We start from the raw sequence: 11,857 nt of genomic DNA on the forward strand, positions 1-11,857 counted from the left end.
TAGGATTCTGCAGTGCTTTTTGAGTCTGAATCATAATGCCTTGTCTCTGGTGCAGTACCTCACGAATCTTTCGAATTGGATAATCTGGCTGCAGGGTAGTCTTGGCGACGGTATTTGGAGTTCGTAACTGGCGGCCCATGAGCATCTGTGCGGGGGTAGGCAAACGACCAATAGGTGTAGAACGGTATTCCATTAATACGTAATGTAGATCTCGGTCATCTTGTTTGGCTTTGATCAATAGGTTTTTTATTGTCTGTATAGACCTCTCAGTCATACCATTAGATTTAGGGTAGTATGGACTGCTGGTAAGATGTTGCACTCCCCATTCTTTTAAAAATTCTTTAAATTTATACGAACCAAAGGGCGGCCCGTTGTCCGATATTAGTCGTTGAGGAGCCCCATATCTCGCAAAATGTGGCCTTAAAAATCCTATGACGGCCTCAGCTGTTGTTGTGCGCAGCTCCTTCGCCTCTATAAATTTAGAAAAATAGTCAACGAGTAAGATTAATTTTGCACCTTCGACTTGAAAGAGGTCCGTCCCAACGGTTTCCCAGGGAAGCTCAGGCACTGGGTAAGGTTGAATCGGAATGGCTGGATTAGCAGGGTCTCTTTTCCGACATATAGGGCAGGCACGAACAAAGTCGGTGATGTCTGTAGTTATCTGTGGCCAGTATACATGCAACTTTGCCTTAGCTAAACAGGCTTTGACACCTTGATGAACTGCGTGGTGTTTTCTCATAACTTCTTTCCGCATGATAGTTGGTATGACTAAACGGTTGCCCCGGTAGATCAGTCCATCAGCCTCGTGCAGCTCCTCTTTAATTGGCCAATAAGCAGAAACGTCCTTAGGCACCTTTTTCTGCGAAAAAGGCCAGCCATGCTGAATATAAGTAGACAACATTTGGTGTGTTGAATCTTCTTTAGTCGAGTTCTGTAGAGTTTTACGTTTCTGTTCTAAAAGAACAGTTAAAGCATGTATGGCCACATGGGGCCCTTCCATTTCCTTGGTATCCATGATCATGTGTGCGAGGGGCGCACGAGAGAGCGTATCTGCTATTGGAAGTTTGCTTCCTGGAACATATGAGAGTGTGAAATTATAACGCATTAAACGTAAAACCATCCGCTGTAGGCGAGGCGACAACATATGCATAGGCTTATGGACGATAGAAGTAAGCGGTTTATGGTCAGTTTCTATATTTACGAGTCTTCCAACTATGTAATAGTGAAACTTTTCACATGCGAATAAAACTCCCAGAAGCTCTTTCTCTATTTGCGCATAATTTTTCTGGGTCGGGGTTAGAGTGGTCGATGCATATTCTACTGACCTCTGGTCTTGTAAAAGTGCCGCACCAATGCCGTTCGAACTTGCATCAACAGTAATCTTGCACGGACAATTTGGGTCGAATATTGTGAGAATTGGAGCGCGTGCTATTAAATCTTTCAGAGAGTCGTACACGATTTGGATATTGGAGTCCCAGATGAACAGAGCGTCTATCCGTAGGAGAGCTCGAAGTGGTAAGGCCTGTTCAGAGTACGAAGGTAAAAATCTAGTAATAAAGTTCACCACACCGAGAAAACGTTGGAGGGCCTTCTTGTCTCCAGGTGGTGGGAGGTCAACGATCGCTTTCACTCTATCAGGGTCGACCTCGATCCTTTCAGGGGTGATTATATGACCCAGGTACTTAATTCGCTGCACAGCCAACTGTATTTTCTTGGAGCTGAAGGTCAAGCCATTCGTACGAGCTCTTTCCAATATTCGTATAAGTAGTTTGTTATGTTCAAGGGTAGTACTTGCGGTAAGGAGGAAGTCGTCTGTGGAAATATAAGTATTTTTAAATCGCTCCGGTGGAAAAAGCTGATGCATATCTGCTGAAATACTTCTGTAACTGTACATATCCCATATGGGAGGCGGAGGAATCTAAATGTACCAAAGGGAGTAGCAAAAGTGCAAAGGTAAGAACTTTCCTCCGTTAATTGTACTTGCCAAAATGCACTTTTGGCATCGAGGACTGTAAAAATTTTGTTTCCATGCAAGTCAGAGAATATTTGTTGGCCAGTCGGACTTGGAAAATGTTGACGCTTTATTGCTGGGTTTAGTTTCCTTGGATCTAAGCAGATTCGAAGGCCCCCTTTCGGCTTCCTTTCCACGACCATAGGGTGAACCCATGCAGTTGGTCGTCTTACAGGTGTAATAATACCCTCATGCAGCATACTTTGTAACTCTTCCAGAACTGGTTGTTGAAGGGCATTTGGAAGTCGATGCGCAACCGAAATAGAAGGAACTGCGTTATTTTTAAATTTAATATTGTACTTAACCGGGAGCTTTCCAATCGTGTCAAATACGTCTCGAAAGTCATGTATTATTGTTTCTGGGTCTTGTGTTGGTAGGACCCCACTAGCAGACGAAGCATGAATTGAAAGTAGTTTGTGAGAAAAATCTTCACTATAAATAGCAGCCAGGGAGTGAGCTCCAGTGAAGCGGCATAATGCTGCCCAGTGGCCTTTGCGAGAACAAGCGTGACAAATCGATTCCGAGGCTGGACAATGGCCCTGTCGGATGTGCTGTAATCCACAATTTAGGCAACGTATTTGAGGACCTCGGAAAATTGGCGCACGATGATACCTTCGAGGAGTAGACAGCGACCTAGCCTGTCTGGAACCAGTAGAGCTAGGCGGAACATACGGACGACTATATGTGGAAGGAGCCAAGGTAAGCCGTGGACGAGATGGCAAAGGTAAGCGATGTAGTACATGTGGTTGGAAATGACGAGGTCCGTGATATAACGCATCCACACCAACAGCAGTACTCGGTGTGGGACCACGCAACAATTGAGCATGACTTGTAGAGGTCTCATCAGCTTGACAAAGAGCTATGGCCTGTTGAAGAGTTAAATTTTGTTTAGAAAATAGTATTTTCCGCAGGTCTTCTTTGTATATTCCAGCGAGTATCTGATAACGAATCAGCGAATCCGTAAGGGTACCAAATTCACAATTCCGTGCCTGTGTACGAAGATCAGTCAAAAAAGTGTCAAATGGTTGGCCTTGGTTTTGTTTGGTGTGAAAAAAAAAACGTAACGATGAGAGTTAGGATTGTTGTATGGTTCGTAGTAAGCATCGAATGCAGCATATATATCTTCTAAAGCAGGGTGCTCTTGACCCACATGGTTGGCAATATGTAAATTATCGTAGATCTTACGGCCAGCCGGGCCTATAGTGTATAAAAAAGTGGCTACTTGCGTGTCTCCCTGTTATTTAGCGAGCTTCGCAGCAGTTGCAAAAATCTTGAAATTGTCTTTGTAATCTCTCCAGGCAGCAGCAGGATTGGAACCAGTCGGATCGAAGTGGTCAGGGCCTCGAAATTAAGAAGAGGAAAGTGACGACATGACGAGTAAAGGTGTAGTCCAGAATGCAAGCAGTTTGCAGATGAGAGGGGAACTTCTGACACTATGAAGTATAACGAGCCAGTTCAATTATAAAAGCATATTTCTTTATAACATAGTTATGAAGGAGAGAGTCCATTCTCATATTTTACAAGGCTATATATATCACTTAAACCGGAAGCCGGGAACGGAAGTCAAATAGTAACTCTCCGAGCGCCATCTATCGATAAATATTACACTAAGTAGTTTAAGGCGCGATACTCAAATATTACATGTTTCAAAGTAGAGGTGCTGACTATACTCATTTAATTAGAGAACCCAAAAATAATATGAAAATTTTAATTTCAGGGTTTTGAGTTGCTGAGCAATACTGAAAAATATCAGTTAACGCAATGCTTTTTAAGAAGGTTTCTTAATGCATCATTAATTAAAGTGGTGGAAATAGCATCTTTGGCAGCCAAGAAACCTGAAGAAAATAGCAAGCATAAGCTACCACTGTTAACAAATAAACAAGCTTCGCAAAAAGAACGTTGTGTAATCCATCACATTGGAGGCTACATAGCTAGGGAATTAATTTTGGCATATAGTTTGAGGTTGCCAGTCATGCTGCCCCGCAATTTCGACTCCAGAAGTACACTTTTATCCTCCTAGATCTTATTAGCATTTAATAGAAATAATGGGTCCCACACTACTTCATTTGGGCAGTCGCGAAGGAAAAGGGTTTTCCTTTTTTGGCTCTTATTAAGCAATCGTGAAGGTAAAGAATTTTCCGTTGTTGGTCCTTTACTATCTACAAAATGTAAATTGCACACATAATGATGCGATTTTAGAGTTTCCACAGTAATAAACTCACGGTTAATAATTTTTATCCATTTTTTGGTTACACTTAAATATTTATTATTCCTACCAGGTTTAGGAACTATGTAAAAAGTTATATTCCTATGGCACCTAGGATCACTACGGCAATTATCAAAGCAGCAGTATTTCCCCATTACTAATACCTAATATTAACTACAATTAAAACGCATTCTACTTAAACTATTTAAAAAATCATATTGAATTTCTTTTGTCTATTTAAAAACCGTTACTGCACTAGTGACTTTTTTTTACTGCCTGCAAAATTCAAAATTCCAAAGCAGACAAAATTACAAAAAAAAAGAGTTGCTCTGGTTGTTAGAGTCCGTATTGGGGGAATACAATTTTCTATTCCAGGTTGCGTAATCCTCATCCTCCTAGGGTTGTGTAGCCTCTATTGATTATGTCTCTACTCTATCATAAAAAAATAAAATGGCGTATCGCCACAATGCACTAGCTCGTGTTTTACCTAAGCCTTGGCTTACACTTCGATTATTAAAATTTTTGTACTTTCCTGTTTGTTATCCGTGCGTGGTCGAATGGTTAAATGTGAGATATCTGCGGTAAATGCGGTTGAGGGATAAAGGAGTTCGAATCTCATCAAAAGTGAATTTATATTTAAGATTTTAATTTGATAATACATATTAATTTATATGTTGTTTACCTTATCTATACAAGACGAATTCATATTATTTTAATTATTATTATTATTCAGTGGCGTAAACAAGGGGGTTTTCGAGGTCCAGACTCCCTGTCCTTGGACCTAGCTTTGGCTGTACTACAATTTCACCCCCTTCTCGACCCCCTCTTAACATTCACATACTTAGACCCCCTTTGTCGAATTTCTAGCTACACAGTGTTGGGAAAAATTCTTTAATTTCGGTATTTCAAAAAATACTGAATAGTGAAACGATAAAGTATTTAAAATAATAAAATACTAAATATTCCTACGGTAAATGATTTAAAATATAATACTAAATACCCACATCATAAAGTATTTAAAATAAATAAAATTCTTTATTTTTGTATTTTAAAATACTAAAATACTCAAAATGCTGTGATTTCTTGAAAAGCGGTAAAAATGAAAGACTGTTCGAAAGATTGAAAATATTCCACTTTTGTGCGTGATCTAAAAGGCAGATTGTCTCGTAAGTCTAGAGTCGTCGCTACTCCAACGCCACCACGTGCGATAAACGGAATTTTTCAGCTAGGCTAATAATAATAATCTTCCTTTCGCAATAGAAACAAGACTTTTCTAAGGAGCCTATTCAACCGAATCCCATTTAAAAGAATTTTTCTAGAAACCATTTCAATTTATAGCCATGGTATGATTTTTCTTAAATGTCTGAATTTATGAGTTTCAAGGATATAACAGGGTACGTGACGAATTTAACTTTTTACAGACTATAGTACACTTCACTTTAGAAAATAGGAACTTGTAGGTCATCCATCACACGGGACGTTTTAAAACTAATTAATTGGGAATATTTTTGCGGTATTTTCAAAAATTTATTATTGTTTGTATGCAAGTACAGAATGTAATTTTTTGGGGGTGAAATACAAATTATTGGCTGTTACTGAACATCACAATGAATATTGTACCACGGGTTACATGCTGTCACATTGAGTAGTATAAGATAGGTTAGGTTAGGTTAGGTGACAGGGGTTCCCGGAAATAGACTGCTTTTGTTCTCCACCCAAAGCCCCTGTTTTTATACCTCCTACGAAATTTTTTGATATTAGTAACTAATAAAATAGCTCTTCGTCAGTTTTACTTCGCCCAATTTTATTGTTTTGGTAACACATAAAGTATAAATTGAAATCAGGCCAATTTGGCGAGTTTTTCGATCGCACGGGAATCGATTGAATGGGATTCGGTCGAATGGGCCAGGAGCGTTTCTAATGCAGTTAAGTGCATATTTCTTAACGTTTTTAACTGGTAAAAATTAGAGATACCAATGCCCACCTTGCCCCACCCGAATGACATCCCTGTACATATGATACATTCTGTAACCCTTCAGGTTCATTTTCCCCCGCATACTTAATTTTTTTTTATTTATCTGTGTTTTAATTACTTTTGTTATTACATATTTCCCCGCACTCTTGACCCTCTATATTGACAGTTATTGTTAAGTATGCTTTAAGCCCCCTATATCAAATATCTTAGAATTCAAAGACCTATTTAATAAAAACTAATTCCAGTGTTAAATATAATTAAAATTAATGTTAAACTAAAAAACCTAAATAACTTTTGAACGTTACATACAAATTAAATATAGTTTTTAAATCTTATAGAACTTAATCAACCCCCGCTTTAAAATTAAAAATTAAGATAATTAATTAAACAGTGTACCTAATAAAAATTATAAACTAAATCCCTGCCTTCAGAAATGTTAAAATTAACACCCTTGAGTCACTACCAGACACCCAGTCTTTAACAGCTGCTAACACCTTAGACCAAACACCTCAGTCAGTTGTAAATAATCAGGAAAGGTTAAATGTAATTTTGGACTCAATACTTTCCGAAATGGTAGTCAAACTGTTACAAGATCATCAAGATGCCCAACTTGCCATTGCATTTTCCAATCATTAGGAAAATGCAAATATAATTCTTATTTGCATTCACAACACTCTAGTACCTGTTGAAAGTCTGATTGATCCTGAAAATCTTTACCCTGGTGTCACATCAATTCCACTTTCTAACCCTAAAACAAAATCATTGATATGTCAAATCTTTCAAAATAAAACTGGTGCTAATTATTAAATACTTATCTTAAGCTTTAAGATTGATTTTTTCACTTTTCAAATATATTATCATCCTTTCATACGCATTATTTCAATCTATTTATATTTTGTAAACCACTCTATAAACTCATTGTTCATTATGTACCTATTTCATTTTTCACAGCTGTTATTTTTTTTAAACTCTAATCAGCTGCCTTTTTTATCTAATAAGAAGCCTCCATCTACCCACCAGATTTTGTTTCGAAAAAAAGGCGCCCATTTCGAATTTTTAATTATTCTAATAAATTAAAATGTTTTCTTTTAAAATATTTTTTTTATTGGCGAAGAGCAATTAAATTACATAGGAAAATATATTTGAAAGTAATCGAGGAATAACATATTATTGAACCAGTAAAAAATAACTCCAATGATTTTCTTATCTTGTGATATTATTCTTTGTTATTAGATAAACTAGAGTTTTTAGTTCCAAAAAGAGAATCCTTGACCACGTGATTTCATTATAAGCAAATTTGTTCTACAAGTATGGCCCCAAGGCTAAAGTTAATTTTAAAAATCAAATCAATTCGTAGAAAACTGAAATTATTCTTGATGTAAATTTCTTTGTCCATTCAAGTTTTCCACCAATTGATTTAAAATGTGATTAGCCCGAGCATGTAATTGAGCATTAGTGAGTTGACATGGGGGATCCTGTTCGCTTAGGCCATCTCGTTCTTCTACCATTGCCTCGGGCATTGCCACACCCTCATCAAGGTAGAAATTGTACAAGATGACACAAGCGAATACAAATTTGCAAACCTTATATCTGGGGTATACAGCAAATTGCCTCCGTAATCACTCAATGATCCTTGATACTGTGGATCTCTCCACCATGTGGTGATGATCATTGGCCGTCACCCACTGTATACTTCTAGTCTCGTAAAAATGCAAGTAAATGAGTATCTATAGAAAATACCAATGATTAGAAGTGGCAACATATGAGCATTAAAGAGCAACACAAGGTGGGAAAATGTTAAAAGAAAAAACTATTTTACAATGTTTTACACTCCGTTATTTGCCCTATGCCAATTTTTTAACCTCCGATGGTACATCTCCCAAAAACTGACCCTATACACCAAATTTTATCTGGTTTTGTGTTGCACCCCTAGTTCACGAAAGGGGTGAGGTAACTTCCTTCCCAGATAGTTTCTTCAACCTATGCCCGATCGCTTTTCTTACTCATTTATTAATCAAAAACTTAGCCTAGATGAAATATCAGTTTTGAGTATGAAAGAGTAGGATTAAAATATGTATTCCAAGAGGTTGTACAAAAGTTAACAAAAGTGTTTGTCATATAACCAGTGATAAAGCACATAATAATAGTTAAAAATTTTTGCATAGTGATAAAAAAATATATTCCTACCTGGGAAGCTGCAGATACTGGTCTCAATGTTTCATGGTCAAGGTCGGGCCTTAACTCTTCCAAACTCCGCCATTTTTGTTATCAATATTTCGCGTCGTTTACGCCTTTACGAGACCTCCTGAGCACTCGTAACTTTACGAGCGAAAGTATCTCGTAAAGTTACGAGCTTGTTTTCTCTGCACACCATTTTCGCGAAGTAAATTGTAAGTTCATTGGCCACGCCCACTTCCTCGTAAATTTACGAGGATTGTAAAGTTACGAGAGTGAAAAAACGTCTCTGCGCCGGGCCCTTAATCTTTAAGGCAAGGCTAAAATTAAATCCCTCGCATAATAGTGCTAATGAAAGTGTTTTTCTCTCTGTCAAATGACCGTGGTGCAATACAGATCTTTCCCAAAACTTTAACGAGCTATGCGTGGAACAAAAGACAAGACCAGCAATATTCCCTCAGCTCACAGCAACCCCATGAAACCAATTTATTTTTGTTTTCAACCACGCCCAACAAACCCCAGAACAAAACCGAAGGACAGTGCTCCAAAAGGTCCGAAGATTTTGAGATTTCTGACAGCCCGAGGAAAGAAGAGTCTGATTCGGTCCGCAGAGAGAAGCCATGTCAAAATCAAACCACTATTCTCAGGCTGCACATTACCATAACGCTGAAAGTCGTTGACCGCTCGCGTTACTCTGCTTACCGAGGGTATCCTATTTGAATGCCGGTCTCCCTAAAAATGGCAATCACACAGGGTTGAGAAAACGATGCTTTCAATATAACAAAAACAAACTTTTGAAATAAACCAACGTTTAAACTATGGATTAAGCCACGCTATACCCTCCTAAATTCTTAGTAAAAGCACGAATGCGCATAGAATTGAAAATGTATTTTGGCTTGCCCAACTTGTTAATTTTTAACGACGTGTGTTTGAGTGAAAAATTGATATTTTTAATCGAACTAACGATATTCGTACGTTGTTGATGACGCTCTATAATTTTCTCTTTGATCTAGCACCTAGTGGTAAAAAAAAATTATATTTTGAAAATTCTTTATGCACCATTATGCTCAAAATGCTACGCAATATTCAACGGCACCTGCCATTGAAAACTCTTAGGATATGCGTCGCTGCGGCGAAATTACTTGGCGCCATTTTAATTTCCTTTATAAAGAATAAGTGTAACAAAATGCATATTATATGTAATTTTGCCCCAAATCAATCAGAAAATAGATGGGAAAATTACATAACGAATCATAAGTAGCATCAGAGATCAAGGTAACGGTATGGACTGCAGCATATGGACCCTCCATCTCTGAAGTGTCAAGAGTTGTGTGAGACATCGGTGCTCTAGAAAGGGCATCCGCAATTTTCAATTTTGTGCCTGGAACGTAATTCAAAGCTAAGTGGTACCATAGTAAACGCATAACCATTCTCTGTAAACGAGGTTAAAGTAGTTACATTGGTTTGTGAACTATTGCGGTTAATGGTTTATGGTCCGTTTCAATGTTCATGTGCATGCCCACAATGTAGTAATGAAACATTTCGCATGCGTAAACTATACCAATTAACTCACGTTCAATTTGGGCATACCGCCTCTGAGTCTGGTTGAAAGTCGTCGACGCGTATTCTATAGGTTGTTCATTTTGTAAGAGAGCCGCACCAACGCCATGTGCACTGGCATCAACAGTGATCGTGCATTGTTTCCCAGGATTGAAAACTGTGAGAACAGGAGCTTTGGATATTAAAGATTTTAGAGAGTCATATATTACTTGAGCATTTGGTGTCCATACGAAGTCAGTTCCCTTTTTAAGTAATTCCCTTAAGGGTGCAGCTTTCTCCGAATATGAAGGGAGGAACTTCGTGACATAATTCACCATTCCGAGGAAACGCTGTAGAGCCCGTCTGTCCTGTGGCGGTTGGAGCTCAGTTATAGTCTTAATTTGCTCAGGGTCCATTGCTATTTGGTCTGGGGAAATAATGTGACCCAGATATTTTATCGTAGGGACAGCAAGTTGTAGCTTCTACTTGCTGAACGTTAGATTCGCTTCCTTAGCCCTTTGCAAGACACGAGTAAGCCTGTGATTGTCTTGCGGGATGTTCATGGCTGTGATGAGAAAGTCATCTGTTGAGATGTATGTACCTCTAAATTGTTCCCTGGGAAAGATCTGATGCATCACCTCCTGAAAAACGTCTGAGGCCGAACATATGCCATATGGCACACGACCGAAGCGGAAAGCCCCGAAGGGAGTGGCAAAGGTACACAGATGTGAACTAGCCTCAGTCAATTGCACCTGCCAAAAGGCACTCCTGGCATCTAGCACAGAGAAGATTTTACAACCGTGTAAGTTCGAGAATATCTCTTGTGCAGTTGGTAATGGAAAGTGTTTCCGTTTTATCGCCGGGTTCAATTTTCGAGGATCCAGGCAAATTCGAAAACCTCCTATAAACAATCCCCGAGGTTAGCTGCCCCATATATTAACTGTAACGAAGATCCTAGATATAAACAATCCCCGAGGTTAGCAGTCCCCTATATTAACTTAAGTCTTTTCGATATTAAACTTCTCCGAGACCATCCTTTAAATTAAATATCCCCGAGGAAAGTACTTGGTCGGAAGTGATAACGTGCTGTAGCATGCGGAAGCGAATAGGAAACTGATTGTTGTACCTAACTTAGAGTGTTAGGCTGTTTGCTGCGTCTCATCTATTTATATCTGGTACAAAGCATCTCCGTGACTTACACTTTTAATAACAAGTTCGCCAAGAAGGCGATAATATTATTTCGTGACCATATTCCATTTAAGCAAATATTACTTCTGGCCATACACGTCTTCGATAAGAAAGTGCCACACTTATTTATTATAACAAAAGCAGTTCTCCGAACTGTAAAAACTGCTTAGAGCTCTTACCAGTTAAGGCCTTAAATGTGCAAATATTACTTTTAATCTAATTTTATATCTACATTTATTTAGTATTGTAGTAAACCATACATTCAGGCGCGGACTTGAATTACTTCTGACCATACATGGTTTTGATAAGAAAGTGCGAGACTTATTTATTACTTCTGACCATACACAGCTTCGATAAGAAAGTGGCACACTTATTTATTACTTCTGACCGTACACGGTTTTGATAAGAAAGTGCCACTTTTATTTATTACTTCTGAGCATACACGGGTTCGATAAGAAGTGCCACTTTTATTTATTACTTCTGACCATACACGGCTTTGCAAAGAAAGTTCCACTTTTATTTAGTACTTTTGACCATACACGGTTTCGATAAGTAAGTTCCACACTTATTTATTACTTCTGGCAAATACACGACTTCGGTAAGAAAGTTCCACACCAGGCCTTTAATCACGCTATCGCAGTGTTGTGTACACATTTCATTAGCGAGCCTAAACGCTGAACATCTTACGAAAAGGGGGAAGACAATTATCGAATTTTCCCCTTCCGACGGCAGTAGGTGCAAAAGCTCTCTCTTCTCTCTCCGT

The sequence above is a fragment of the Leiobunum rupestre genome, chromosome 5, assembly GCF_980474605.1.
Source record: "Leiobunum rupestre chromosome 5, qqLeiRupe1.1.hap1, whole genome shotgun sequence".
In the NCBI taxonomy this organism is placed as follows: Eukaryota; Metazoa; Arthropoda; class Arachnida; order Opiliones; family Sclerosomatidae; genus Leiobunum; species Leiobunum rupestre.